The sequence below is a fragment of the Microcebus murinus genome, chromosome 9 (genome assembly GCF_040939455.1).
Source record: "Microcebus murinus isolate Inina chromosome 9, M.murinus_Inina_mat1.0, whole genome shotgun sequence".
Classification (NCBI taxonomy): domain Eukaryota; kingdom Metazoa; phylum Chordata; class Mammalia; order Primates; family Cheirogaleidae; genus Microcebus; species Microcebus murinus.
This window is the reverse complement of record NC_134112.1, coordinates 23278990-23305340: the sequence shown is the minus strand read 5'-3', so window position 1 is coordinate 23305340 and position 26351 is coordinate 23278990. Positions and strand designations below refer to the sequence as shown.

Below are 26351 nucleotides of genomic sequence, written 5' to 3'. Positions count from 1 at the left end.
TGAAGGAGTGACCCTCTGAGAAGGTGACATATGAGCAGATCTGAGGGACAGGAGAGAGTTCCATGTGACTACCTGGGAAGAAGGAGTTCCAGGAGCAAGAACAGTGACTGCAAAGGCCTTTGACAGGTGACAAGGAAGACAGAAGCCAGCGTGGCTGGAGTCCAGTGATGACTGGCACACAGTGGGATCAAGGTCAAGTGGCACACAGTGGGATCAGGTGTCCGATCATGCAGGGTGTTGAAAGCCACCGTGTATTTTAGGGCCTTGCTCCCCTCCAGCTCTGGATGTCTCCATCAATGTGGCAGGGGTCCAGCAGTGTCACCGCTGGTGGGGCCCGGGGGATATAAGGATATAAGATACATATTCAAAAGTCAATTGTGTTTCTATATACTAGCAATGAACATATGAACACCAAAATTAAAAACATAATACCATTTACAATTGCTCAAAAAGAAGAGATACTTACAGTATACATCTAATAAAACATGTGTAGGAGTTAAAACATGTGTGCTGAAAACTGTAAAATGCTGATGAAAGAAATCAAAGATCTAAATAAATGAAGACACACACTGTGTTCCTGGATAGGAAGACTCAACATAGTAAAAACGTCAGCTTTTCCAAAATGACATACGAGTTTACCACAGTTACCATCAGAATACCAGCAAGAGTTTTTGGTAGATATAGGTGAGATTATTCTAAAGTATATATGGAAAGGCAAAGAACTTAAATGGCTAAGACAACTTTGAAAAAGAAGAATAAAGTTGGAGAAATCAGTCTACCAGATTTCAAGACTTACACTCTACTCAAGACAGAGGAATGGCAGAGGGATAGACACAGAGGCAAGAAGATGAGTACCTCTGTGTAAAGTGGTCACATGGGGCTCACCACCCTTCCAGTCCCATATGGAAGGCTGGTCTTCTCTCCTCACCCCATGTGGGCCTATGAATTGCTGGGCAAGTCCACTCAACTCTGGCCTTCAGTCATGGGAAGGCCACTGCCCAAAAGTAAACGCTCCATTCCAACCCAGCTTCTCTGCAGTAATAAAGGTGAATTTTTGCTCTCCACCTGCCTTGCTCTTTTGTCTAATTTCCCAAGTTCTTCAGAACTCAGGAAAGGAAGAAGAGGTACTATGTTTCAGACTCCCTCAGAGATTTCGAAGAATGAATGTAGGCTGTATTCTAAATGTCACCACTATTCTCCACTGTCTGTATTATCCTGCAAACATTTCATCATGTAGGAAATTGATTAATAATATCAGCTTCATCTACCACATCAAGAATTTAAAGTCCTATACAGCCTGGCTTCCCCACAACAGCCCCAGAAAGGTAAGTGAGAAGTGGGCATGAGAAATGATCTCTCAAATCAAACCAACTGAAATGTCTTCCCAGGGCTAATCAAAAGCCAACAAAGTCACTGCATCCCATCATCAAGTCTATTAAAATCAATCATGCACAGTATCCAAGATGGAGACAACAGAAAAAGCCCACAGACTGGTTCTTAAGCCACTGAAACACCCTCTCTCATTGCTTCTGTCAGCAGTTTGTAAAAACAAAAACATTGTCTTCACTGTCTTACTTTCTGGATTCTGACTTCTGTCCATCTTGCTAAAATCATTAATAATCTCCACAATTTCAAATTCGAAAGCATTGTCTTTATTGACTTTCCTAACACATTGGTATTATCCCTTTTGTAAATTTATCAATGCCTAGAAATTCTTCTATAATTCATATTTTCATGGATCTTCTAGAATTTTCTCCTACATAGATAATTCCCTTTTCTTATGCCTTCCCCTTACATGTCGGGTTTCCCAGGATTCTGCCTCTCCTTGGTCCACAGCTTACCACACTTCCACATGCTCTGCAGGGTGGTCTCATCTCTCTAACGAGCACTTTCTGCTGACACTCGGAGTGATAGCTCTTCTCAAAAGCTTCAGGCCCATCTCTCCAACTGCCCACTGAACATTTTCACCTGATGTCCCATGGGTGTATTAAACTCAACATGTCAAAATGGGACTTAATACTTCTGCTGAAACATGGTGAATTGAACAGAATTTGTTTATTTCTGTTCCCTCATGAACCCTCTCTAAAATGAGAGTAAAGACTTTAAAAAAAAAAAAATGTACTAGTTCCATGGCCCAAGAAAATAGGAGAGACAACAGCAAATGAGGCAGATCAAATTTTTGTTATTGTTGTTAGATGGAAAGCGAACAGTTTGCAGAGAATGACAGCAGAATATAAATGAGAAACAAGCTAATTCCCAGTGCAGAACTGCAGAACGGCTCAAAAATGCCAAGTCCTGGACACTACAGAAGGCAAAAAGGAAGATGGGCTGAAAACAGAGGGACTGGTGAGAGTCTATAACAGCATGTAGATCCTCAGATTCCCCCGCCCCTCCCTCATCCCACCGTCTCCCTCCCAACAGAAGACAGGGGAAAAGGTGTTCTTTGGAAAATTTAAGCAGAGGCACTCTAGACGTGAAAATATAAGAAGCAGTGAAAGAAGAGGCACCAACTGAAAACTGAAAGTCTACACAGCGACATACCCCAGCCACTTGAACACTCTTTGATATGAAAGTTGGCAGCAAGGACTATCCGCCTCCACTCTTCATCCTTTGCAGGAGACTGAAGGATTCTTCTCTGTAATGACTGAATCCTCTTAGAGGAAGAACCTACACATATTGACATGTGAGGTCCTCTATTGAAATGTCTCGAACCCCAGCAATCAACTCCAGGGAGACAGTGAACTGATGTCCCTTCAACACGATGGAGTGTCCAACCATCAATTTAGTTTCTCATACTTAATCTATACGTCAACTGCAATGAACCACTGGACATTTGAGGAAAGCCTCCAAATTGGTAGAAAATCCAAAAGACATGAAATGAACATAAAAACTGAGAGAAGGCAGCAATGTATGGAGCAGAATAATGCTTCAAAAACCAAAAGTATCTTTAAGGAAAGAAGAGAAGACATTGCATTCATTCAACAACAGAATGCTGTTTTTAACGAGAATAAAAAAACAAGAACACACTCCTGAAAATTAACATATGATAATAGAAATTTTAACAATTAGATAAAAGGACAGGGCAATAAAGTCACAGAAATTGCACAGAAAATATAACTGAAAGAGAAAAGAACTGTAAAAAATAGGAGAAAAAAAAGAAAATAAGTAGGTTGCTTCCAGAAGACCAGTATCTGACTAATGGGAGTTCCATAAAAAGAAGGTAGATAAAATTCAGGAGAGGAAATTATAAAGAAATAGTACAAAATCATGTAGCAAAGGTATAGACATGATCTTCCAGATTTAAAGGGACTGCCAAGTTCCCAGGTCAAGGTATGAAAACAAGGAACAGATTCCAGAAATAAAGTGACTCTCATAAACTTTCCAGAGAGAGAAAGAGAGAGAAAGAATCAAGAACCGAAATGGCATTGGACTTTTCAATAGTAGCACCAGCAGCTAAAAGATATTGGGGTAAAAAGATACTGGGGTAAAAAAAATCCCTTCAAAATTCTGGGAGAAATGGTTTTCAAACTAGAATTGCATACTCAGCCTAAGTATTAACCAAATGTGAGGATAAATTAAAGAAATATTCAGAAATATCTAAGATTTTAAAAACTGATCCGCATGAACCACTTCTCGGAAAGCCACTGGCGGATGTGGCCCACCAAAACAAGGAAATAAACCAAAAAAGAGGAAGCCATGGAATCCCAGTACTGGGAGCTATTAATAGCACAGGAGAGAGGAGACACGAAGTGGCAGAATGACAGCTATGCCTAAAAGAGCCACCAGTGCAGACTGGAGCAGGAAGACAGAGAGGTCCACATGAAAAGTCCTCAAGAAAGAAATATAGCCAGGTACAGTGGCTTGTGCCTGTAATCTCAGGTACCTGGAAGGCTGAGGCGGGAGGAGGACTGCTCGAGCCCCAGAGTTCAAGGCTGCAGTGAGCTATGATGGTACCACAGCACTCCACTTGGGCAACAGAGCAAGACCCCATCTCTTAAAAAAGAAGAAGAAGAAGAAGAAACTTTAACTGAGTACTGCATGCATGAATTTTTGTGAAAAAAAATCATATCAATAAGGATATTACAGTTCCGTCAGCAAGTTTGGACAGCTGTCTTCACAGAGTGACAGAGAAAAGGGAATAATCCAAGAGGAGGCAATTTTTGACTCACTGAAGACAATAAAGCTGTATAAGAAAGTGAATGCAATTTTATAAGCATATCTAGTTGGCTGAGCAGCGAGCAATATTTGCATAACGAGATAAACATCAGATATTGATTCAGCGAAAAAGAAAATTCTGTCACCATTTGAACAGGATGTAGGGTAGGAAAATTGGGAAATAAGTTACATTAAAGTGCTAAATTTTAACATAGTTGAAAAAGAAGTCAATAGAAACTACCTCAAATAAAAAGTATGACTCTCAAACCAATATATCAACAAGTAGGCAGATTCCTTCTAAGTTTGGAAAACAAATGCTAGAAGAAACAGGTAAAAGTAGGGAGGAGGTCTCAGAGATAAGGGAAGGATGGAAGGGATAGAAAAGTGAACTGAAATTTTTTAATGTGAGAATTATAATATTACTTGGCTTTTTGCCTATGTATATGTATTATGTTGACAATAATCAAAAGTAGTTAAGAAGAACTCAAAAACTAAACTTATTATCTTCTTCCCTAAACTTGTCCTTACTTCTCTATTTTCTCTTGGTTGGAAATACTCCCATCCGTTCACAAATTGAAGCTAAAAACCCAGGATTTTTCCTTGAGTTATCTATTTCCCTCTTGTTCCCTTCCCACAGCCAACCCATTGCCAACTGAAGCTCCCAGATGTGTTTCAAACCCACCCTCCCCTTTCTCACCCTACTCCCATGGCCCAATCCAGTTCCTCAACATCACTTGCCTGGACTATTGCAAATCTCCAAACTAATTTCCTGCCCTGACCTTAACTCCATTTCACATGCGTCTCTCCTATACTCATTTGCTGTTGTAGCTCCTGTTCAGAGAGGTCATGGAATTTATACCATTTAAAAACGCGTTGCACAGGAATAGATAACCAATACAGAGGCAGAATATAAGCACAAGTAGGAAGTGGAGAAAAAGAATGAAGTCTAGAGAAGTCAGTAGAGAGTTGGTCATGGAGTTTCATGGTTATGCTGGGAGTCTTTATCTTCATCCTCTAGGGACCAAGAACTGCTCAAGGGCTTTACATTTTGGAAACACTACTATGGCCATAATGTAAGGATGGACTTAAGCTACAAAGACAGAGGGCAGAAAGACCAGCTAATATTCTTCACAACAATCTAGAATAAAGATGATGGGAGCTTGGACTAGGACAGAGCAATAGAAATAGTGTGGACAGGGCAGATTTGAAAATAATTAGAAGGTAACGTTGAAAGCAGCTTGCAAATAGTGATATATTACAGTTGAAATAGAACAAAGAATCTAGGATAACTCCCAGATCTGACTTAGATGGCTGGGTAGTACCATTAACAAAAATCTTCCACTACTTGATTTTGCCATGATTTCAGCTAGCATTGGGGTGTGTGTGTGTGAGAGAGAGAGAGAGAGAGAGAGAGAGGGAGACAGACAGACAGACAGAAAGAGAGAAAGGGAGAGAGAACCTGAGAAAGTGAAAATGAAAATCAGCTCTGGTGCTAATTAGATTGAGATGTTCCCAAGAGAACATTGACAATGTTTCTACGTACCCAAGGCCACACTGCAGCTGTAAAATGACTGACAATTCTTTCTTTTGAGCGATTTCTGGTTTTTTTTTTCTTTACCAGCGATATCACTTTGTCCCTACCACCTCCTGAACAGAGACTGCTGAGAGGCACTGCTGAACTGCCATGGCCACCTGGCAGCTGCCAGTGCAGTGGGCCCTCTCTCCCCTGAACCCTCCTTTCACTCACTCTGCATGAGGCTAGACTTTCCATAGACCTCTTTCTACCTCCTCGATCCCTTCGGTACGTGTCTCGTTTGCTGCAGGTAAGCTAAGAAAACTTTGTGCCATTACAAACGTACGCCTAGTGGTCTTTTTCCAGAGAGCTTCAACATCGCACTTGAAGTATACTGAGAAAAGGTAGGAACATTAGGAGACCATAAAATATAGAGGGAAGAAACAATAAAGCCAGAGCACAAAGGATGGCTGAGGGCTCTCACATTATTCCGAGACAACCAGGAAAACCTCTGCCATAATTCTGCATGTATGTGGTTCCAGCCTTTATACTTTGCCAGCAGTCCTTGGGTAAGTAAATTCACTTCTTCCCCTGGACTTGAGTTCATTTGTAAAATCCTGGAGATTAGGTGAACTGTATAATTCTCAACATCCCTCCCAGCTTGCGATTTCTAGGATTCTAAAATAGCAGCCAACAGGATTGGAATAAAACTGCGGCAGGCTTTGAATCTCAGTGATGACCCGCGTAGACTACCTTGATGAGAGGACTTCCATGCCTGCTCTGGGTACCCTGAACCAGCCGGTAACCTCAAAAAGGTTTGTCTATGCTACACAACTGGTTCAAATACATGTTTTGGAGGAATAGATTTTTTAAAAAAAAAATTCACCTTGTCAACCCTATCGACAAATTCTAAATCAGTGGCTTCCAGCAAATTTTCTCTGAAACAAAAATCTCAGATTTTTGTACCAAAGTTCAGGTGCGCGTGTACAGTGATCGGTGGAAAGAGTCTTGGCTTCACCTCGAGCATGCTGTCTGCCAGCTCAGAAAGCCCCTCTTAACTATAAGCACAGCAGGTTCATTCTCCTGCGAGCCAAGTTTATTCTACAAACACGCCAATACTTAGGAGGGAAGAAAACAAAACAAAACAAATTATTTCCAGTTCACGTGCTGATTGCTAATAAGATTCTTCAACAAGCAACCCAGGCAGGAACATTTCTCATTTTCAGAGTTAGCTACCATTTTCCCCTTGTTTCAAATATAAACTCTATTATCATAAGGTCCACACACGCCTCAGAATGGCTTCTCTTTGTTTAACTTTTTGCATTTTTTTGCTGCTCAACTAAAGAGTTGTTGGGCTTTTCCCTAGCCAGGCCTTTCCTTGCAATCGGTCTACCCTCCTTCAGCACTAAATAATCACATTTCTGGACCATTCAAATGAACAGACTGTGCCACATTCTTTTCTACACAAATAGTTTTGTCTCCTTTAACAGAGATTTTCTAGGCATATACTGGCAGGTGAGACGTTTTGCTAAAACTTATGGGAGAGTCAAAGATGGAAAAGGGACGGTGCCTGCCTTCAAAGAGCCCTCATTCTAGAAAAAGAGAGAGACATGCATGAAAACCAGTAACTCCAGGTTTTGCTCCAGTTGCCAAATATACATTTATTAAAGTTCTCATTGGATGATCACCCCACGCACAACAAAAATCATACTGTTTATTGTACAACTGGCTCCTTCTAACATCGGGACAAACCACTGAGGAAAGAGAGCACAATTCCTATGGCTACCAGCGTCCACTGCGGTAAGCTCGCTGCAGGCCCCGTATCCCATCCCACTCTCTCTCCAAAGACTCATAATAGAAGGAAAATAAGGAAAAAGCAAAAAGTGACCTTCACTATGCACACAAATGGGACAGTGTAAAAGACAGAAGATTGATGGAATAAAACAAATAGCAAAAATTAGAGTTTTTCTCCACTTCACCCTTAAAAATCAGCAGAGGATTGAAGGTATGATCTTAAAGAGAATTAACGAAGCCACAGTTAAATGCAGGGAAGTATGAAGGTTGCACGACCTTTGTATCAACTTTAGGGGCTGGCATGTCCAGGAAAGGTTGGTCCTTCCTGCAAAGTTCAAGGAGTTGGGCAAAAACAAGACAGGACCGGAGGGCAGACATCCCACCAGTAATCACCAATTGTGCGATTTTGTGTTTTGCTTCCTGGCTTACCATCCTTCCCAACCAACATGGTCACAGTAAGGAACCCACCTGTGCAAGCGCCTAACACAGTGCCTGGCATACAGTCAGTAGTATTTGGGAAGGCAGTGCAGCCCAGAGGGGATAGTATGAAGAATTCAAAGTATGTACTCACAGCTTCAAATGTGGCTTCTGCCACTTGAAACTCTGTGCCTTCAGACAAAGTACTTGCATTCTCGGTGGAATCACACTACCTCTCATTGTTATAGGGAGGGATACATGACATTCTATGAATATACATGTAAACTCATGCCAGGTATTGTGGAGAGACAAAGGACAGTCCCTGCCTTCACCTTCTTGAGGCCTTGGAACAGTCCCTGGCAACAGAGCAGATGCCAAATAACTCCAAATTCCCTCACTTTGCCAGTGGTAATTATAATAGGATGGGTTTACAGAGCTCAACGTTTATCCATTCAGCACACGGAGCATGTACTAAGGTATCAAAGTGGAAAGGAAAGGGGAGTGTTGGTTGCTAAATATTTAGATAAAGGCTTCGTGACTGTGGATCCAGAATATGTGTCACAGCTGAGGTGTGGTGTGGAAAACAGGGCCACCATCAGGATAGGTTGTCGTGGTTCCCAGATTCAGTAGGCACTGCCTTGTGAGAAGGTAAACAACTTCATTAAATTACCTGGCTTCCTATTTGGAAACGGGTTACATGGAATAAGCACTGCATACTCTACGAGTCTGAGATAACAATTATGTGACTTTCTCTCTTCCTTCCCCCTCTCTCACCTCATCCCCATCAATGGGAATGGGAGAGCCCTTCTCTACTCCATTATCATGGATATGTCTTTCTAGTTAGTGACTGTTGTAAGTTGTTAGGGACAGCTGTGACCACAATAACACTGTAGATAGAACAGCCATGAAAACAGTAACTGATAATTGAACACCTGCTCCAAGTACTCTGTATATTCAGATTTTCCTCAAGGTCTTGTCCTTCTATTTCTCCTTCTGTACCTTCTCCTTCAACATTACTTGCCTGTCCCCATGTTTGTTCAGTCCTGACATTGCTGTTGGGCATTTCAGGACAATATCCTCATTCTCAGTTGTCACCTCCAAACGGATAACCAAGCAGTCCCTCAAACCCACAGAGTCTAACGAGACACTGTCATCCCCACAAACTTCCTCCTTCTCTGACTTCATGATTTTTGATGGCACCACTCTATCCCTGCAGATGTCTGAGCTTTAAAACCAAAAGTCCCCGTGTCAGATCGTCCATAAGTGCCATCCTTCTTCCTTTCTGCTCTCTCTGCAATCCTTTCTATCCACGGTTCAACTCTCCCTTGCCCCAGGACATTTTCAAAGCCTCCTAACACATCTCTCAGACTTCAGGTCCTCTTCACTCCAATTCAGCCTAATACTGATGCTGGAATGAGGTTTCTAAAACACAAGACACTACCTTCCTCGAATGCCTTCAGTGGCTCCCAGCTACAACCAGGATATAAGGTATAAACTTCCTGCCATGAAATTCAATGTCCTCCACAATGTGACTCCAACATAACTTTCCAGACCCAAATCACATGATCGCTTCACAAACTCTAAGCCTATTCTCCAGCCAAATCCACACCTTCCCCATTCCCCAATTCTACCCTGCCCTTTATGTTTTTACAGATTTGTTAAGCAAAGCTCCAGGCAAATCATAAGAACTAATAAATACCAGTAGAATGAATCTATGTGGGGTACACACTGCAAAATTCTGTCAACTTTTCTGAATGTTTGAATGTTTTCATAATCAAACACTGGGGAAAATATTACTTAAGTTAATAAATGGACAAGAGAATGAATTGCTTAGGAGCTGGGTTACATCCTCCCCAGATAATTATACAGATGCAACATGACATGCTAAGAGTTATTTTTGGAAAATGAGTAATGGCATATGGAGTCCCAAAGAGGAAAGGAGGAAGGGCTAGCCCCGGGGCGCCTAAATAGATATTTTGGCCAGTAAACAACCCCAAGCAATTTAGAGGCACCCACTGACTAGAATCAGACTACAGAGAAAAGGTTAAGAGGTAAGTCCCAACTGTGCTGGAAAGGTACGATGCTAAGAATTTGCTTTGTGAGGCTAATAGCTCTAAGGACACAGTCTTTGTCCCCCTTCCTCCTCCATGGCATCTTCCAGGTTCTGAGTTAAAGCAATAAAAGGAAAGCATGTGATTTGGTGTTCAAGGCTGTACCTACAATATCTCCAAGGGGAGAGAAACCTCAATACTCTGGTTTCAGTTCAGACATGCTTTGGAGCATAGGTTTTAGGAAGAAAGCACCTTGTGAACTGAGTCTATTATGGCTTAAATCATTGCACTTGCAAATATAGCATTAAAATTCAAACTCCATTCCTCATTTTGACCAAGGAAGTATAGTTCTTAGCTTTTTGCCCAGCTTCCCACTCTTCCAAGTCAATATAGATATTAACAATTCGTTGTTCTAGAGCTATCTTTCTAATTTTGAGAAGCTTCCCACTTTAATTTTTTTTTTTTTCTTTTTGGGACAGAGTCTCACTTTGTTACCCAGGCTAGAGTGAGTGCTGTGGCATCAGCCTGGCTCAAAGCAACCTCAAACTCCTAGGCTCAAGCAATCCTTCTGCCTCAGCCTCCCGAATAGCTGGGACTACAGGCATGCGCCACCATGCCCGGCTAATTTTTTCTATAGTTGGCCAATTAGTTTTCTTTCTATTTATAGTAGAGACGGGGTATCGCTCTTGCTCAGGCTGGTTTCGAACTCCTGACCTTGAGCAATCCTCCCGCCTTGGCCTCCCAGAGTGCTAGGATTACAGGCGTGAGCCACCGTGCCTGGCCCCTACTTAAGTTCTTTTAAATGTTCTTAGTGCAGCCAATGAAAACCCCACATTATAAAACCATTGGAAATGTTACACTAAAATCATCATGTTTGCTTTTTAAAATGAACTACACTTCCTAGTAAAATGGGTCATTACATATTTACCGTGGGTATCTGGATGCTAATGAAAGAGTATATGATGTTATCTGAGGCCACAGCTGAGCCTCTCCTCTCTGGCTGTCTTAGTTCTGTACATACCAGGATAGCAGTCAACGCTCAAGTCTTTTCTCTAAGAAATTATATGCTTCCCGAAACAAAGACAATCTCATTTAAAAAATACTGTCATGCTGTCTGCTTCTTGTTTTTATTTTTTCACGGAGAGTGAACCAGTAAACCCAGCGGACTTTCTTAACACACTTCTAAGTCATTCAAACTATCAGTCAAAACCTATTTATTTCTCAGGCTATAAAATCAGCCTAGTAGAATCCCACTGTAAATCTGTTTATAAGCTGAATTCACATAAATTGTAAGTCCAATTATGCCCCTCCCAAACAATCAACTCCTATAAAAGATAAATAAGACAGCTTCTTGCTAAGAACACTGACAGTACATTATAAAGGGTTTCCACTGTACCTTAGTATGGGGTACATATCTGGAATACCCAAACAACTCAGAAGTCTTGACAACTGTACAGACTTTCATATGCCAGCAAAACCAGGGAAGTGTACTTTTCCAAAAAGTACACCAATTCTTATTTTGAACAACTTTCTCTATTTTTTTTTTTTTTTTTTTAGACAGAGTCTCATTCTATCACCCGGGCTAGAGTGCAGTGGAATCATCATAGCTCCCTGCAACCTTAAACTCCTGGGCTGAAGCCTCCCAAGTGGCTGGGATTACAGGTGAGAACCACCACTCCCAGCTGATTTTTCTGTTTTCTATAGAAACGAGTTCTCACTTTTGCTCAGTCTGGTCTCAAACTTCTGGCCTCAAGCAATCCTCCTACCTCAGCCTCCCAGAGTGTTAGGATTCCAGGTGTGAGCCACCTCGCCAGGCCTGAACAACTATCTTGTAAGTTATTTTTCAAGTTAATAAAATGCATTCTCAGTGGATTTTTAAATTACCTTTACATCTCTGTTCCTACTCATCCCACATCAATAAAAGAAAAAAGTATCCTAGCACTCTAGGAGGCTGAGGTGGGAGGATTGCTTGAGGCCAGGAGTTCAAGACCAGCCTGAGCAAGATCAAGATCCTGTTGCTACAAAAAAAAAAAAAAAAAAAAAAAAAAAAAAAAAAAAACCAGAAAACTTAGCCAGGCGTGGCAGTACACACCTATAGTTCCAACCACTCGGGGGGAGGATTGCTTGAGCCCAGAGTATGAGGTTGCAGTGCACTTTCATGATGCCACTGCACTCTAGACAGGGTGATAGAACAAGACTCTGCCTCAAAAACAAAAAACAAAAAACAAAAAAAAGAAAAAAGTAGTTGTATATTTAAAAGGTGGCGGAGGGCAAGTACTGAGCATCTCTTTCCCCAGTTGAGGCTACAGAGAAAAGTAATACTCCTAATGTTGCCCGAGTGGCAGGTACTAGAACTAAGATCCCAGCAGATTCGTGTGGTTCCCAAACCCTTGCACTAAGACCCACTGGAGTTGCAGAAAAGCTAGAGAGAGGACTGAGAGGTGACTGCACACGGGCCGTGAACAGCCACAATCATTATATGGCCAGAGTTTTACACATTATCTTGCTCTGTCTTCACCATAGACTTCATCATAACTCGTAACTCATAAGAAAAATTACTTTTAACTGAAAAGCCAAGCACTGCCCTGGGCAAAGTATTTTCTATATGTAATTTCTATTTCTAATAGAACAATTCTGCATTTTAAAAGAAAAACTGGTCATTATACCCATCTTTCAGATGGAGAGACTGAGGCTTAAATAATTTGCACGAGGTCACCAACCAGCAAAGACCAGAGCTGGGATTTGAATTCATAAATACACATCACGGCCCCTTTTTGTTTCCGCCGTGACACCAGGCTGACCCACAAGGACCAAATCCACTTCTCAGGCAGTTTCTTCTACCTGTCTCCTGTGCCCCTGGTTTCCCCCTAATCCTACCTTCCAAGAATAATACCCTTCCTGCTGTGTTTTCCTTCCTTTAGTCGAGCCAGGTTTCCTTGCTTGGGGCAGTTCAAAGGGAAGGCATTTTCTGCTTCTCCTCCTCTTCTGCACCCCCGAAATCAAACATCCCAAAGAGATGCGTTGAAGGAGGAAGAGGATGTGTCCTGTCGCCCCCCTCCCCGCACCCCCTCCCCCGCACTAAGAGTGATAGAGGACCCCACAGCTTCGCACTTCCCTGGAGGGGGTCCTGGACTAGGGGGCGCCTTCTGGACTGGAGGAACCCCGAGTGCAAACACTTGAGGTCGTGCAGGTGCTGGGAACTTTCAGGAGTGTCCCCGCCCCCACACGGCTGGGCGCCCCCAGACCATCCCCAGTATTCCAACGTGAAAGTCGGGGCCGAGACCACTCCGCCCCAATACCACCCCACGGTGCTTTCTCCCGCTCCTCAGACCACTTGCCCCGCGCTCCTTGCGCCCGGGACACGGAGCGAGGACCCCTCCCGCTGCGGGCGCGGGACGCACGCGGGGCGGGCGGCACTCACGCTGCGCAGTCGGTGCTCCCACGCGCCGCGGGGTGCGCGCAGACCTAGACCCGCCGCTGCTGCGGTTCCCAAGTCGGGCGGAAGTGAGCAGCCCCTCCCAGTCGGCAGGACCCTGCAGAACCTGTGCTTTTAAGCGCTCCTCGGGCCTCACATGACCCAGATCCTCCTGGGCCAAACGTTTGTCCCCACCTCCCGGCCCCCGAAACTTGGCCACACCCGGTCAGCAGTTTCCAACCTGGAAGCAGCAAGCGGCCCCAGGGTGGAATCTTAAAGATTATTAAAAGATCAGATGTGGTGCAACTCAGGTTGGTTGGTTCCTTTGTTTTGTTTTCATTCCTTTCTCTCGCTTTTTAAAATCTCTTAGATTTTCAACCCTGCATTTTGAAATTATTTCACCACTCTGGTACTTGCGAGCAGGGTTTGCATTCGGAAACCAAGTGGTGTTTTACTCCCGCTGTTTAAAAAGGCAGCACTCATTCACCACTGATCCTCCGCATTCCAATCACACGAGGAGTGAGTGTGCGCCAAGTGGCCACACCGTGCCAAGTGCTCTGCCTGCATCACCGCACCGGGCTCTTACAGCAACCCGATGTGTTCTGTGGGGTGACTATCCCCATTTTGCTAGTGGGGACCTGAGACTTAAAGAGGTTACATCCAGGGTCACATCGCTGGTGAGTGACCCAAGTGCGTATTATTAAATATCACCGAGCGCCAGGTGCTGGGCACTGAGCCAGACGGTAGGGGGAGCAAGGACTGAAAAAAGCTAAGAGGTTGCAATGGCAAGTAGATTCGAGGAAATAAAGGAAGGTCATCATTATCAGCCACAACAACGTCAACTGCCAGATGAGTGAGAGAGGCCATGGCAGCCTTCCTGCCGCCCACGCCCAGCTGAACGCGGCTGCAGAACTGAGCCAGGGGAAGCCAGCAGCAGAGAACCCCCCACCCCCACAGTCAGGGGAGAAGTCCTCCTTGTTTTAAGCCATTTTAAGTTTGGGGTTGTTTATTATGCAACTAAAGCTAACTGAAGCACTAGCATTGTGACCTGGAACAAATTAACTTCATGTCACTGAATCTCAACTTTCTCCTAAGTACTATTTCATTGGGTGGTTGTGAGGACTGAATGGAAAACTACATGTGAATGGTCTGGCTCAGTGACTCCAGCTATCGTTCGCTATCATATGTTATGTATGGGAAGTACTTTCTACCCACCTATCTCTGTATGGAGAAAAATCTGTTGGTGGGAAAAGACTTTTCCTTTAAGGCCAAGATCAGCCCACCTTTAGTATTTGCAGGGCCCAGGACGAGAGTACAAATAGAAGCCCATATACCAGATACCTAAATATGTACAAGTTATAAACTAAGTTAGCAAATTATTAAGTACATTAAGTTCTACCTCCCTACCTTGACAAATACCTTCGTAATGACAGGAGAGGCCAGGTTCAAACTCATGGGTGATGTCGTGGGACAAGCAGAGCTGGTTTCTAGGTAGGCCCTGATCTGCCGCTCCTCCTTTCTTCCCATTTGGGAAGGGAATTTGGGGATCCTGGACACTCAGAACAAAGTTTGGGGAGGTGTGGAGTTGGAGGTAAGGGGCACGATGGATGTAGTCCCATGGACTCCTCACCTTACTGTGGCGACTGCAGCCAGGTAAGAGCCAGAGGGGAGAACCTTCTAAAGTATGGGCCCTGGGCAGGGGGCTTCTTGGGATAAGTTCAAGGATACCTACTGGCCAAAGAAGCCAGTAAATGATCAAAACAGAGTCACTTAAACGAAAACCAAACTGAATTTTATAATAAATACAGAATGAACCGTATTTTAGGGTGCTTGTTCAAAAACAGGGTATCCCAAAAGTCTATCTGCCATTTTAATCGCTTCAGGGGTAAAAATGCTGCAACTTATAAAAACATCATTTGCAAGTTTAATTGAATTTTATACTGTTTAGATTTGTGAATGTTGAGTAACACATTTTTTTAATTTTCATTTTTGTTTCTGCTCCCAAGCATGAAAAGCATGGCATACATTGACTAGAAAAGACAATTGCACTTATTAAAATAATTAAAACTTAGAGTCAAAAGAAGTAAACTCTCAAAGGACAGTTTTGTAAGTTTGTAGCATTTAAACTTAGGAATTTATTAAAGCTTAAAACTGTACTCATATATATTTGGGACATCCTGTCTTTGGGTTGGTTGGGGGTCAGGTTCTGTGCTGGACACTTGATTAAAAAGCAAAAAAAGGGAAAGAAACAGTCTCCTGTAAGGAACTTGCAGTTTAGGTGGAGGGCAGGGGTGAAAGAGACACATAAACCAATTTGATTTGATATGATAACTGCTGTCATTGGGGCCAGTAGAGCATGGTGGGACCAGAGGACAGGGACCAAGTGACTCTACCTGAAGAGCCAGTGGAATCTTGCCACAGGAGGTGACATGAAGGTGGATATTAAGAAATGAGTAGCCACTGAGGGGACAAGTAGCAGCACAGGCAATGAGTAGGCAAGTGTGCTGGGGCGATGCTGTGTTCCTGGAATGCTGTCGGCTCCAGCTGCTGGAGGTGTTCGGGTGGGTGAGGCCTTGACTAAAAACGAGGTTAGGAAATTACCCTAGAGCCAGCGTGGGAAGGGTTCGAGTGCGGAGCTCTGGAGGCTGATGTCATTCAGAATTAGTAGATGGGAAATCAGTTATCTTAATGAAAGAGAATGGACTAGAACAACACAGGGCAGAACGTAACAGTAGAATAGGAGTATGAGTTTGCCAGGGCTGCTGTTACTGGGTGGCTAAAACAATAGAAATGTATTGTCTCACAGTTCTAGAACCTAAGTCTGAAATTCAGGTGCGGGCACGTTCGCTCTGAAACCTGTAGGGGCAGGATCCTTCCTTCCCTCGTCCAGCTTTTGGTAGCCCCAGACATTCCTTGGCTTGTGGCAGCATTAAGTCCAGTCTCTACTTCCATCTTTATGGGGCATTCCCTTTGTGTCTTTTCGTGGTGTTGTCCCTCTATATGCATGTCTCTGTGTCCTAACTTTACCGTTTTGTAAGGAAAGCAATCATAATGGGCTAGAACCCACCCTAATGACCCGATTTTAACTTGATTACCTCTGTAAAGACTTTTTTGTAAATAAAGCCACTTCACAGCTTCAAGAGATATTCTTAGCCCCTTTCCTGTATTGAGAATACTGAAAGGTAGGCAAGCGAATGGATTTGCAAAGAAATTTGTTCTCCAAGAAGGCTTAACCAGCACAGTGTTGTCTTTTCTGAAAATAAAGACTTAAAACCATCAAGTTAATAAGTGCAGATGATTTTAGGGTTCCCCCAAGCCCTTGTGTTCTCTGCATCTACACATTCCAGGAGGTTCTGGTTTGCTAAGCCCTGGTGGTTTAGAGCTTGAGTCAGACCTCGTTTGATTCTAGAACCTGCCACTTGGTGACCACAAACAAGTTCCTTAATTTCAGTTTTCTCATCCATATATGGTAAAAATAATATTAGCTACCTTGCAGTGTTATTAAGAGGGTAAAATGAGATGGTAGTACACATAAAGTGCTTGCTTGTCGTATATAAAGGGCTCACTAAATGGTAGCTATAATAATGATGATGATGATCATGACAATCTGCAAGATCCTAGGCCTGTGATTCTTTTCAACTGTCTATCCAAGGTGCTGAATTGTGTCTGGACACCACACAAAAGCATGTCCCTCACAGACCTCCTACACCAGAGCTTCACAGGACTCTTTAAATTCCAATTAAGAAGACACAGACAATAGGTTGTTTACACACCTTGAGCAGGTAAATACAATTCCAATTGTCTAAGTGTGGAAGTTTGATTTTACATTTGCAGCTGCTGCCGCCAAGATAAATGTGGAGCTAGAATGAAAACAAGAGGAATCAATTAACCTTGTAGGCAATCACACCCCTCTTGGAAGCGTCTACATGCCTCCCTGCACTTGTCAGGCCTTCTGTCTTCGCTCCTTCTCAGTTTTGCTACCTATCTTCAATGGGGCTGCCTCATGGCTTGAAAACGCAGCTCGGAGGCACAGCGAAAAGAGAAATGTCACAGCTGGCACAGTGTATTAACTTGGTCAACAAACACTTTGCTTAAGGAAAGACGTCCGAAGTGTCATACCCACACACTTGCAAAAAGGCATTGTGCTAATAAAAAAAAAAAAAAAAAGGAGGGGGCGGGTCGGTGGCAGATCCAGCTGCAGAAACCCCACAGCTGTTCTGTTGCCTTAGCCATGCGCATTGAAGGCTTCATTCCCTGAGAGGTAGGCCCAGGTGGCAGTCACCCACATGTGCCCTGATCAGCTTAGTGAGGCGCTCCAGTCTCCTTGTACTCGGTAAGGAAGGGGCACCTCCTATGACTATCCACAGGCCACGGACTCCAGGGAAGTTGTGGATAATTACATGGTAATTATTTATAATAAGTGCTTCCACTCTCAGCATGATTATCCTTCCCAGGGTTGCTCGCCTCCTTCTGCCTGGTTTATGTAGGGAAACAATGTCCAAATTAATCTATGTCTTTTGTAAGCGAGTGTATACCCCTCTGATGATCCAGATGGTTTAGTGCCCTTTAGCAGCAGGTGTTAAGGCTTTCTTACAAGAGGCATATTTTCAATTTCCCTTTGGCTATGGGGAGAGCCAGGCAAACAAGATTTGGGTAGTTTAAAGATGAATTATGGGATTAATATAGACTTGGCCACTAAGGACAGCAGAGCTAGCCCTGTGTGAAACCAGGAAAAATAATCACAGTGAACCTTTGTAAGGGTTTTATGGTTTACCCAACACTCTCCGTGTTTGTCATCTCTTTTAATTTTCACATCAGCTCTGCAAGGTATGTATTAATATTGTGATGAAACTGCCAGTATGCTAAGGATAATGTCTGATTAAGGGCATGGCCTTAGGAGTAGCCTGATGGGATTTGAATCCCAGCTCAGCCACTCATTAGCTGTGAGACCTTTGCTGTGTTAATTAACCTCTCTAAGCCCTAGCCTTCTCAAGTATGAAAGGACAATACCAACCCTATGGGGCTGATCTGAGGATTTGATGAAATTACTGTTAACACAGTGCCTGGCCCAGAGCAAGCAGGTCATTCATTGGTTGAAAGACAGACATTATAAATGATAAACAGAGAATAAAGAAACTCTGGAAATGAAGTAGGATTTGGTGTCTTCTCTTTTTCTCTTGTTTAGGCTTTATTGTACTTTTCTCTAATGGAAATAGAGGCTAGTTCAGGTGCTCTGCTTGTGAATAAGATATTGTGCCTATGATTAGTTGCATGATCCAAAGTGAGTTCATCTAGAAAAGTGAATCTCTGCCTTTTTGGTTCTATAGCTTCTCAAGGGCTTTCCGGAATTTCAAGAACTATGCCATATCCCCATACAAATAAAATGACTAAAGGGTAGTTCTTGATAGGAAGGCTCAAGCAATTGCATAAAACCTTACATTGCTTTTGATGAATGGCAGCTCAGGCTAAACTGCCTAGAACCTCCTGCCCGCTTAACTGCTGTGGATTTTAAGGACACTTCCTTGATTTTGAGATGGTTACACACTAGGAGCAGGTGGAAAGAGAGGATATACTGAAAGGCCAGTCCCCAGGTCTCTTCCTTCCCTGTTCTCTGTCCCAGGGTAGAACCTTTCTCTCAGCCTTGGTTTCCTAATCTCAGAATGAAGGTCATAACACCTCACCTCCTCCATCCACCTTTACTGAGCTGAGGAGTGAAATGGCACCAGGCAAATGATAGTACATGCCACAGGCCATCTGTAACACAATGACCACTAATGGTATGCCAATTGCCTGGGCTTAGTTTGTTCCCCTTCGCTCCACCCAGAGCTCTACCAGCATAGAGAAGAGAAAAGGAATTATTCCTTCCCCTTCTAAGAAGAAGAGTGATTTGACTGAATTCTTAAATTCTGGGCCTCTTGGCACTGAGATGGTTGGAAGAATGGATAGCTCCAATTTTTCTCTTTCAGTGCACCCCATTGTTCATTTCTATCAGTAAATTTTTGACAAGAAACAAGCAAAATACAATCAACCCTCAATATTCATGGGTTCTGTATTTGTAAATTTGCTTCCAGGGTTTAGACAATAGGGACTTCAGAATTCCTTGTCCAAATGTCCATGAGCCTGCTTCCACAGCCTCTGTGCTAGGCTTCCTTGGATTCTTTCTCCACCTGAGCTGTGGCTGAGGGGCATGCTTAAGGAGCTGGGAGGCACAGGGAAGGTGTCCAGATGTCCGACCGACAGGCTAAAAGGGCTGTCTTTCACTACGCCACCACGTTCCAGAACAGAACCTCAAGGAGTCTCAGAATTCTGAAGTCAAAATCTGTTTTCCAAGATTGCTATCAAGGTATATTTTCCAAAGTAAAAGGATAGAACATATTTCATTTAACAGTTTTTAATCTTGGTTTATAAGTTTTAAATATGTAGACATATAGTATGTGAGCCTCCATGTGTAGTCTTGCCCCAAGCCCCCCGAGAAAGAGGCAAGCTTGGAAAGAAAGGAAACTCTGTTGATTGAAACTAATATCCAAGGCCTGTGTGTTATCACATCATAATCCAGTATACTCTGTCTGTTACATCCAGGGAGGAGAGTGGTGGGGTTGTCAGCACAGAATCTCTGGAATAGGAAGCCGACAGACAGGTGAGGAGCACCAGGCAAGAGTAAGTGAAGGGACAATAAGGGCAACACAGGTTGTGACCCTGAAGATCCTTGTTTGTATGCAACGGATAAGCCTCTGGCACGACTGTATGATCTAAATGGGTGAAGGAGCTTCCCCATCCCTCCTCTTTGTCCCCCTAAACTTTTGGACCTTCTCACCAAACTCAACAGGTATGAGTTCACACTGGATCGTTTTTCAAAAACATAAGAATATATGATATTTCTTCTGTTCCAAATGTCAGGAAACAGCTCACCCCTGATGTAAAGTACTATTATTATCATCTAAACTCAGTTTAGACCATTTATTTTTATTATCATAGAGATGGGGTCTCACTCTTGCTCAGGCTGGTCTTGAACTCCTGAGCTCAAGGGATCCTCCTGCCTCGGCCTCCCAGAGTGCTAGGATTTTACAGGCATGACCCACCATGCCTGCCCCAGTGTAGACCATTTTAAGGAAACCAAATACACTTCAACAGCCTAAGAGTCATTATCAAAACTAACTAAATAAGTAAATGTATTTATTTCCAAAGCTAAGAGCGAGGATAAGGATGAAAGAGAAGGGAATTAAAGTGTATTGAGCCCTTACTATTGGCCAAAGCCACAGTAAGTATATCACACACATCATCTCATTTAGACCTCACCATAACCCTAACAAGTAGCTATTATGTTCTTCATTTCATAATGGATATAGTGGAAGAACAGAGACATTCAATAATTTGTCCAAGGTCAAAGAGCTTCCAAGTGTCACAACTGGAATTTGATCTTGAAACCACCATTCTTCTCATGTCTTTATCTAACAGCCTCCACTCCAAAGCTTAGAATAAAAGTTTTTGAATTATCCCTATCACCCCTCTGCTTCCCTGTTTTTAAATCCTGTCTTTTTAGCAAAGTCAACTGTGGACAGGGCTCCCCCACTGCCATTATCTAATGCCAAGATGGTAGGCTGGCTGGAGGGGCCACTTGACAAATCTTGTCTTTGTGGTAGATGGTTTCTAGGGCACAGGCAGCTGGAAGGGTGAGCAATAGCCAGCTGGGAGCAGGGGTGTATTTCTTAACCACTTCGGTACCAGCATCGACTATAGTTGACAGCCACAGATGAATGCGCACAGCGACTTTAGCCGACAGCCGTGATATGACTTTTCTAATTTTTCATTTATCGAAATAAAATTGTGAACATTTAAAAATAACGTAATGAAGATATATATGCATATGTTACCTATTCTTATTTACATTACAAGTAAAGCTGCCTGTAAAGTAAAACAAGCTTTCAGTGCTTTAAAGTTTTCCTCATCATAGACCGGGCGCGGTGGCTCACGCCTGTAATCCTAGCACCCTGGGAGGCCACGGCGGGTGGATTGCTCAAGGTCAGGAGTTCGATACCAGCCTGAGTGAGACCCTGTCTCTACTAAAAATAGAAAGAAACTAATTGACCAACAAAAAATATATACAAAAAATTAGCTGGGGTGTGGTGGCGCATGCCTGTAGTCCCAGCTACTCGGGAGGCTGAGGCAATAGGATCGCTTGAGCCCAGGAGTTTGAGGTTGCTGTGAGCTAGGCTGACGCCACGGCACTCACTCTAGCCTGAGCAACAAAGCGAGACTCTGTCTCAAAAAATAAAATAAAATAATAAAATAAAATAAAGCTTTCCTCATCACAGAAGCGCAAAACGGATTCGCCGTCAATGCACGGCACAAACTATCGTGCAGACTATGAGTGCCGGCTGTGGGCGAGGTTTCACGGCCATACAGAAGTGGTTAAAAGCCCTTTGTCCTTGCAGACAGTGTTGGAGAGTCCTGTGTGGGTTTGAGAGCCGGGCAACAGGCCCTGAGCTGATAGGCCTCCAGTCCTACAGAGCCCACCAAGCTGTCACCCTTGGCCTGTAAGTTAGAAAACTTACTTTCACATAGTAACCTTGGTTGTTTTGGTCCCCTTAAGTCAAGAGTACCAAGGAATAAACCAGCAAAGCATGACGAGACGGGAAAAGTTTGGATAATGTGTGCAAGGTGAGACCACAGACAGAGGGAACTGGAAAATCACATATTTACTTTTGAGTTTTTTGCCCTCCAGATCTTTCTGTTTTCCCTCCCACCACCAGACAGGTCTCTTTTTGCCTCTGTTTATAAGTTCTTCTGTGGCATGTCACCTTCTTTGCAAATCTGTTGCAAAGTAATCACATCTCAGCATTAGGTTCCATGTTCTAAAAATGTCAAAACAAATTTCAATGATTAAATGCCACAGATTAAGCTTGTTGCTTCTCTAAAATTGCTATGAAGGATACATTCTAATTAGAAATTATAAATCTAAGCCTCTGTAGCATCGAGCTACCTCCAAAACACAAAATCTCTATGAAGCCCTAACTCTGACGGAAAAAAAGAAGCTAAATTTGATCTAAAAACAGTGATCTTGTTAAATTACCAGCCACATTTCATCTCATTTTACCCTGAGGGTAACTCAGTTACAACATCCCTGATAAAGGTCATCTGTGAGAGAACCCCTGATTTTTTTTCTCTATAGATATCTATAAACTTTAATTAAATATGCATTTATTGGTGCGATTCTGACCAGGGAGCTTTTCATTAGTATGGAAGCAGCTATGTATTACTCTCTGGCATAGCTTATACAGGCATTACCCTAAACAATCGGATTTTTCCTCTTCTGCATAGCTAAAAAACAAAGTCCAAGAAGTCATAATTCTTTATCAAAACTGACAATCGTTTTGTGCACCTGGAGATTTGTCAAAAGAAATCCACCCTGCATTCTCAACATTAAAATCCTGTGGCTGCCATTCGCTGATAACATCTAATTTTAACACGAGAAAGGCTGTCTAGCAAACATCAAAACAAAAGCTACCCTTCGAGCTTAATTTTCTTTTTCACACATTGGTCCACCCTATCCCCTCTTGATGTCAGCGGGAAGTAATCTCACCTACGGAAAGGGAGCCAGCCTCCTCACTGTGCTGACAAATTGCAGGGAAATGAAAAGGCTTATGATTGCTGAATTCCATCCCTCTGTATTTCCAAAAGGATAATGAAGAGCTGTCTTTTCTCCCACTTAACATCCTAATCACCTGCATCAGCAGTTTACACTGCAGCCACCCAAACCTCTGAGTGAGAAGGGAAAAAAAAGAATGAGAGGCGACACCCTCCCCCACGCCACCACACCCATTGGAACCTGTCTGTGCTGCATTCTTAATCAGCCTCTAAATTGCAATCTTCCCCCATTCAATGCCCAGCCCCTGCTGGTTTAGGGAGCCACATAGCTTGTGGTAAACTGCTATCCATTATTCCTCTATATTTGGAACTTCTCTAGAGAAATGGCATTATCTCAGTCACTAAGCTGAAAGCTGCTTAAAGTTATTATAGCTTTTCACAGTTGTTTATTCACAGTCTCTTTCATGGATCCTTCGGCTTGCTTAAAAATGTTCAGATTGATGCACGACTACAGAAATGCAAACTATTGATAGAAAATTGACTATGATTTGCATTTTGCTAATGTTGGGATAGGTCAAATGTTATTTCTTTCCTCTCCGTGATGTTTCACTGGAAATAAAATTCCACTCCCTCCACCAGTGAAAAGCCATTCAATGACCTGAAACAGATCTGGTGATAGAAAACATATTTTCAGTAATCCTGAACTCATTTTTCTGCCAGAACAAATTAGTCAGTAGCTCTCTCATATGTCACAGAGGTTTTCAAGAGGCACTTAGGAGGATGCAGAAAAAAAAATCCTTCTATGCAGATTATTAGAAGTGTCACGTGCTAACGTAGAAATGCTCCTACAACCTTTCTGTTTTACTCTTCCTTACTAAAACACTGTTTTTTGTTTGTGATTCTACTTCTACAAAGAAGGTGTTTTTTAAAAATGGTTCTGATGAGAACCAGAAAGGAAATTTTATAATTTAGCCCAGAAAAGATGAGATGAAGAGGTGATTAAATAAAGGAGGCAGACACAAGTGAGCTCATCATTTCTCTGAGTTCCCAACTCCATTGAAAACTGGATAAAAAGAGGGGAGTGGGCTGGATTTTGTAGCAAGTTTTCATTAGAGTTGAAGATGTTAAAAATAGAATGGAGTTCCTAAGTGAATGAATGTCTATGATCAAGGACTGTCTTCTTTCAGTGTTCTTTGGTATTTGAAGGAAAAGCAGTTTAGCCGTGTGCATTGGCTCATGCCTGTAACCCCGGCATTTGGGGAGGTTAAGGCAGGAAGATTGCTTGTGTCCAGGAGTTCAAGGCCAGCCTGAGCAACACGGAGAGACCCTATCTCTACAAAGATAAGAAAAATTAGCCAGAGGTGGTGGCACATACCTGTATTCCCAGCTACTTGGGAGGCTGAGGTGGGTGGATCAGGATCGACTGAGCCCAGGAATTGGAGGCTGCAGTGAACTATGATCATGCCACTGCGTGCCAGCCAGGGCAACAGAGCAAGACCCTGTCTCAAAAAAAAAAAAAAAAAAAAGAAAGCCGGTTGACAGCAGCATACACAAACATCCTCTTAGGATCTCAGTTTTTACCATCTTATAATAGAGCAAACAATTGCTACTTTTCAGGGCTGTGGAGAAGATTAAATAAGATGATGTGAATAAAACATCTAGCAGGATGTCTGGTCCATAATCAAAGAAACCTAGAGTAAGGTGTAAAGCTATGACGCATGTGGGTAGGAGTGGGTGTAGCAGGCAGAAAGGCTTACTTGATTTTATTGTAGCCCGATCTCTATGTGACAGCATTACTATTAAAGTTTCCCAGAGAGGAGAAAATTATTCTTCCACATCCTCTGCACGATCCATTTTCACATGTGTGGAGTTGATTGTGTGCTTGAATGGGTGAATTATGCACTTTCCCCAACTTTTTCTTTTATAATTTGAGTCGTTAGACATGACCATGGAGTTAACAGTTTATTGTAAAAGTGTTCCCAGGGATTTTGCTGGTTTTTCTTGGCCTCTAATCAAACTTGAAAGAGATTATTAGTAGTAGCATTTGTGATTTCACCCTGTTTTAAATATTTACAGATGCTTAACTCTTAGAGAGATGCTTTTGGCATTCCAACAAATTTAAACTCTGCATAAACATTCCTTTGGGAGCTTTTATTTTTGTTCTGATTGTAGAAATTGCTAGAGGAATGCGACTCAAACCTAATTTCCAAATAAGATATCCCGTGGCAATCGAAATATCCCTGTGTGGTTATTATCCGCTGCAAAGTACACTTTACCTCAGGGAATCTGCTATAAGAAAAAATTAAAGCCTAGCCGCCCATTTTAAAGCCCATTAAGTCATTAGGTGGCTCTTGTGTGTTTTCCCGATGAGCTGCAAGGCACACGCGGCCCTCCCAGAGCTGGAGGAGAAAAGCATTGCGCAGACTCCTGCAAGCAGATTTCTTTACCCAAGAATTGCAGAAGTTTGGACCTAGGGTGGGCCTTAACATCAGCATGGTGTCTTGGTCCTCGTAAGTGTTTCTACATATTTAAATCTTAGTCTGCCACCTTCTATAGTCAGGTGTCCTGAAGTATGCCCTAAGCACCCACAGTATGCGAAGTTGGTGCCAGACATTCAATGGTGACAGATGTGAGCAGTACCTTCTGGAACTTACTAGATTAATGCATCATAAAACTTCTCTAATTCCCTGATGTTTCCCCGTCAATGCTTCTTTCTCTCTGTGTGGCAGACGAGGTCACTGGCTTAACCGTCATTCCGCTTCCTCTTTGCTATCTCAAGGTAGTGTGGGTGATCATGTGCCCCAGGAGTTGAGTCACGTTTGACCTTAGTCAATCACAGCCATCCCTCTCCCCTTTGCCAGTGATTGGTCTACAAGTGGGCATGTAACCCAGTCCTGGTCAGTGAAATATAATGAGAATTCTAATGGAGGGCTTGGGAAAGATTTTTCTCCCTGTTAAAAGGTAAGAGAAATACAACAGTCCCTCGCCTCAGCCGCAATACCTTGATTCCTAATTTGGATGATGTTATGTGAAAATGTGATGCCTGGTGCCGTGGTAGCCGTCTTGTGACCAGGAGGAAAAACAGCACATATGCACTGTGGACAGCAGAGAGGAATGACTGAAGAAGTCTGAGCTCTTAATGATATTGTTGATATTAATAATATCTCTTAAGCATTGATACCAGATTGGTAGTCTTTTTAATTTCTTGATTAATACCAAAAACTATAGATTAATTTTGCTCATAAATATCTGTCAGCCTTGAGATAAAAATGTTAAGAAAAAGCTTCATATCTGTAAGTTTCTCCCCTATCATTTGAGTTTTTCTTACTTTTTAAAGTTTATTTTCTCACCCTCCTTTTCGACTCTATAAACTTATTTTCTGTACAATAATACTTATAAGCAGTCTAACTTCTTACCAGAT

At 42.7% G+C, this 26351-nt stretch overlaps 1 protein-coding gene across 1 annotated transcript in view; it reads right to left on the bottom strand.

The window, feature by feature from the left end:
• Positions 1-13435, bottom strand: part of CPVL (carboxypeptidase vitellogenic like) — a 135098-nt gene extending 121663 nt beyond the window's left edge. Inside the window, exon 1 of the mRNA XM_012735894.3 lies at positions 13352-13435. The gene's annotated coding sequence lies outside the window, so the exon portion shown is untranslated. The remainder of the gene's footprint in view (positions 1-13351) is intronic.
• Positions 13436-26351: the final 12916 nt, after the last annotated feature.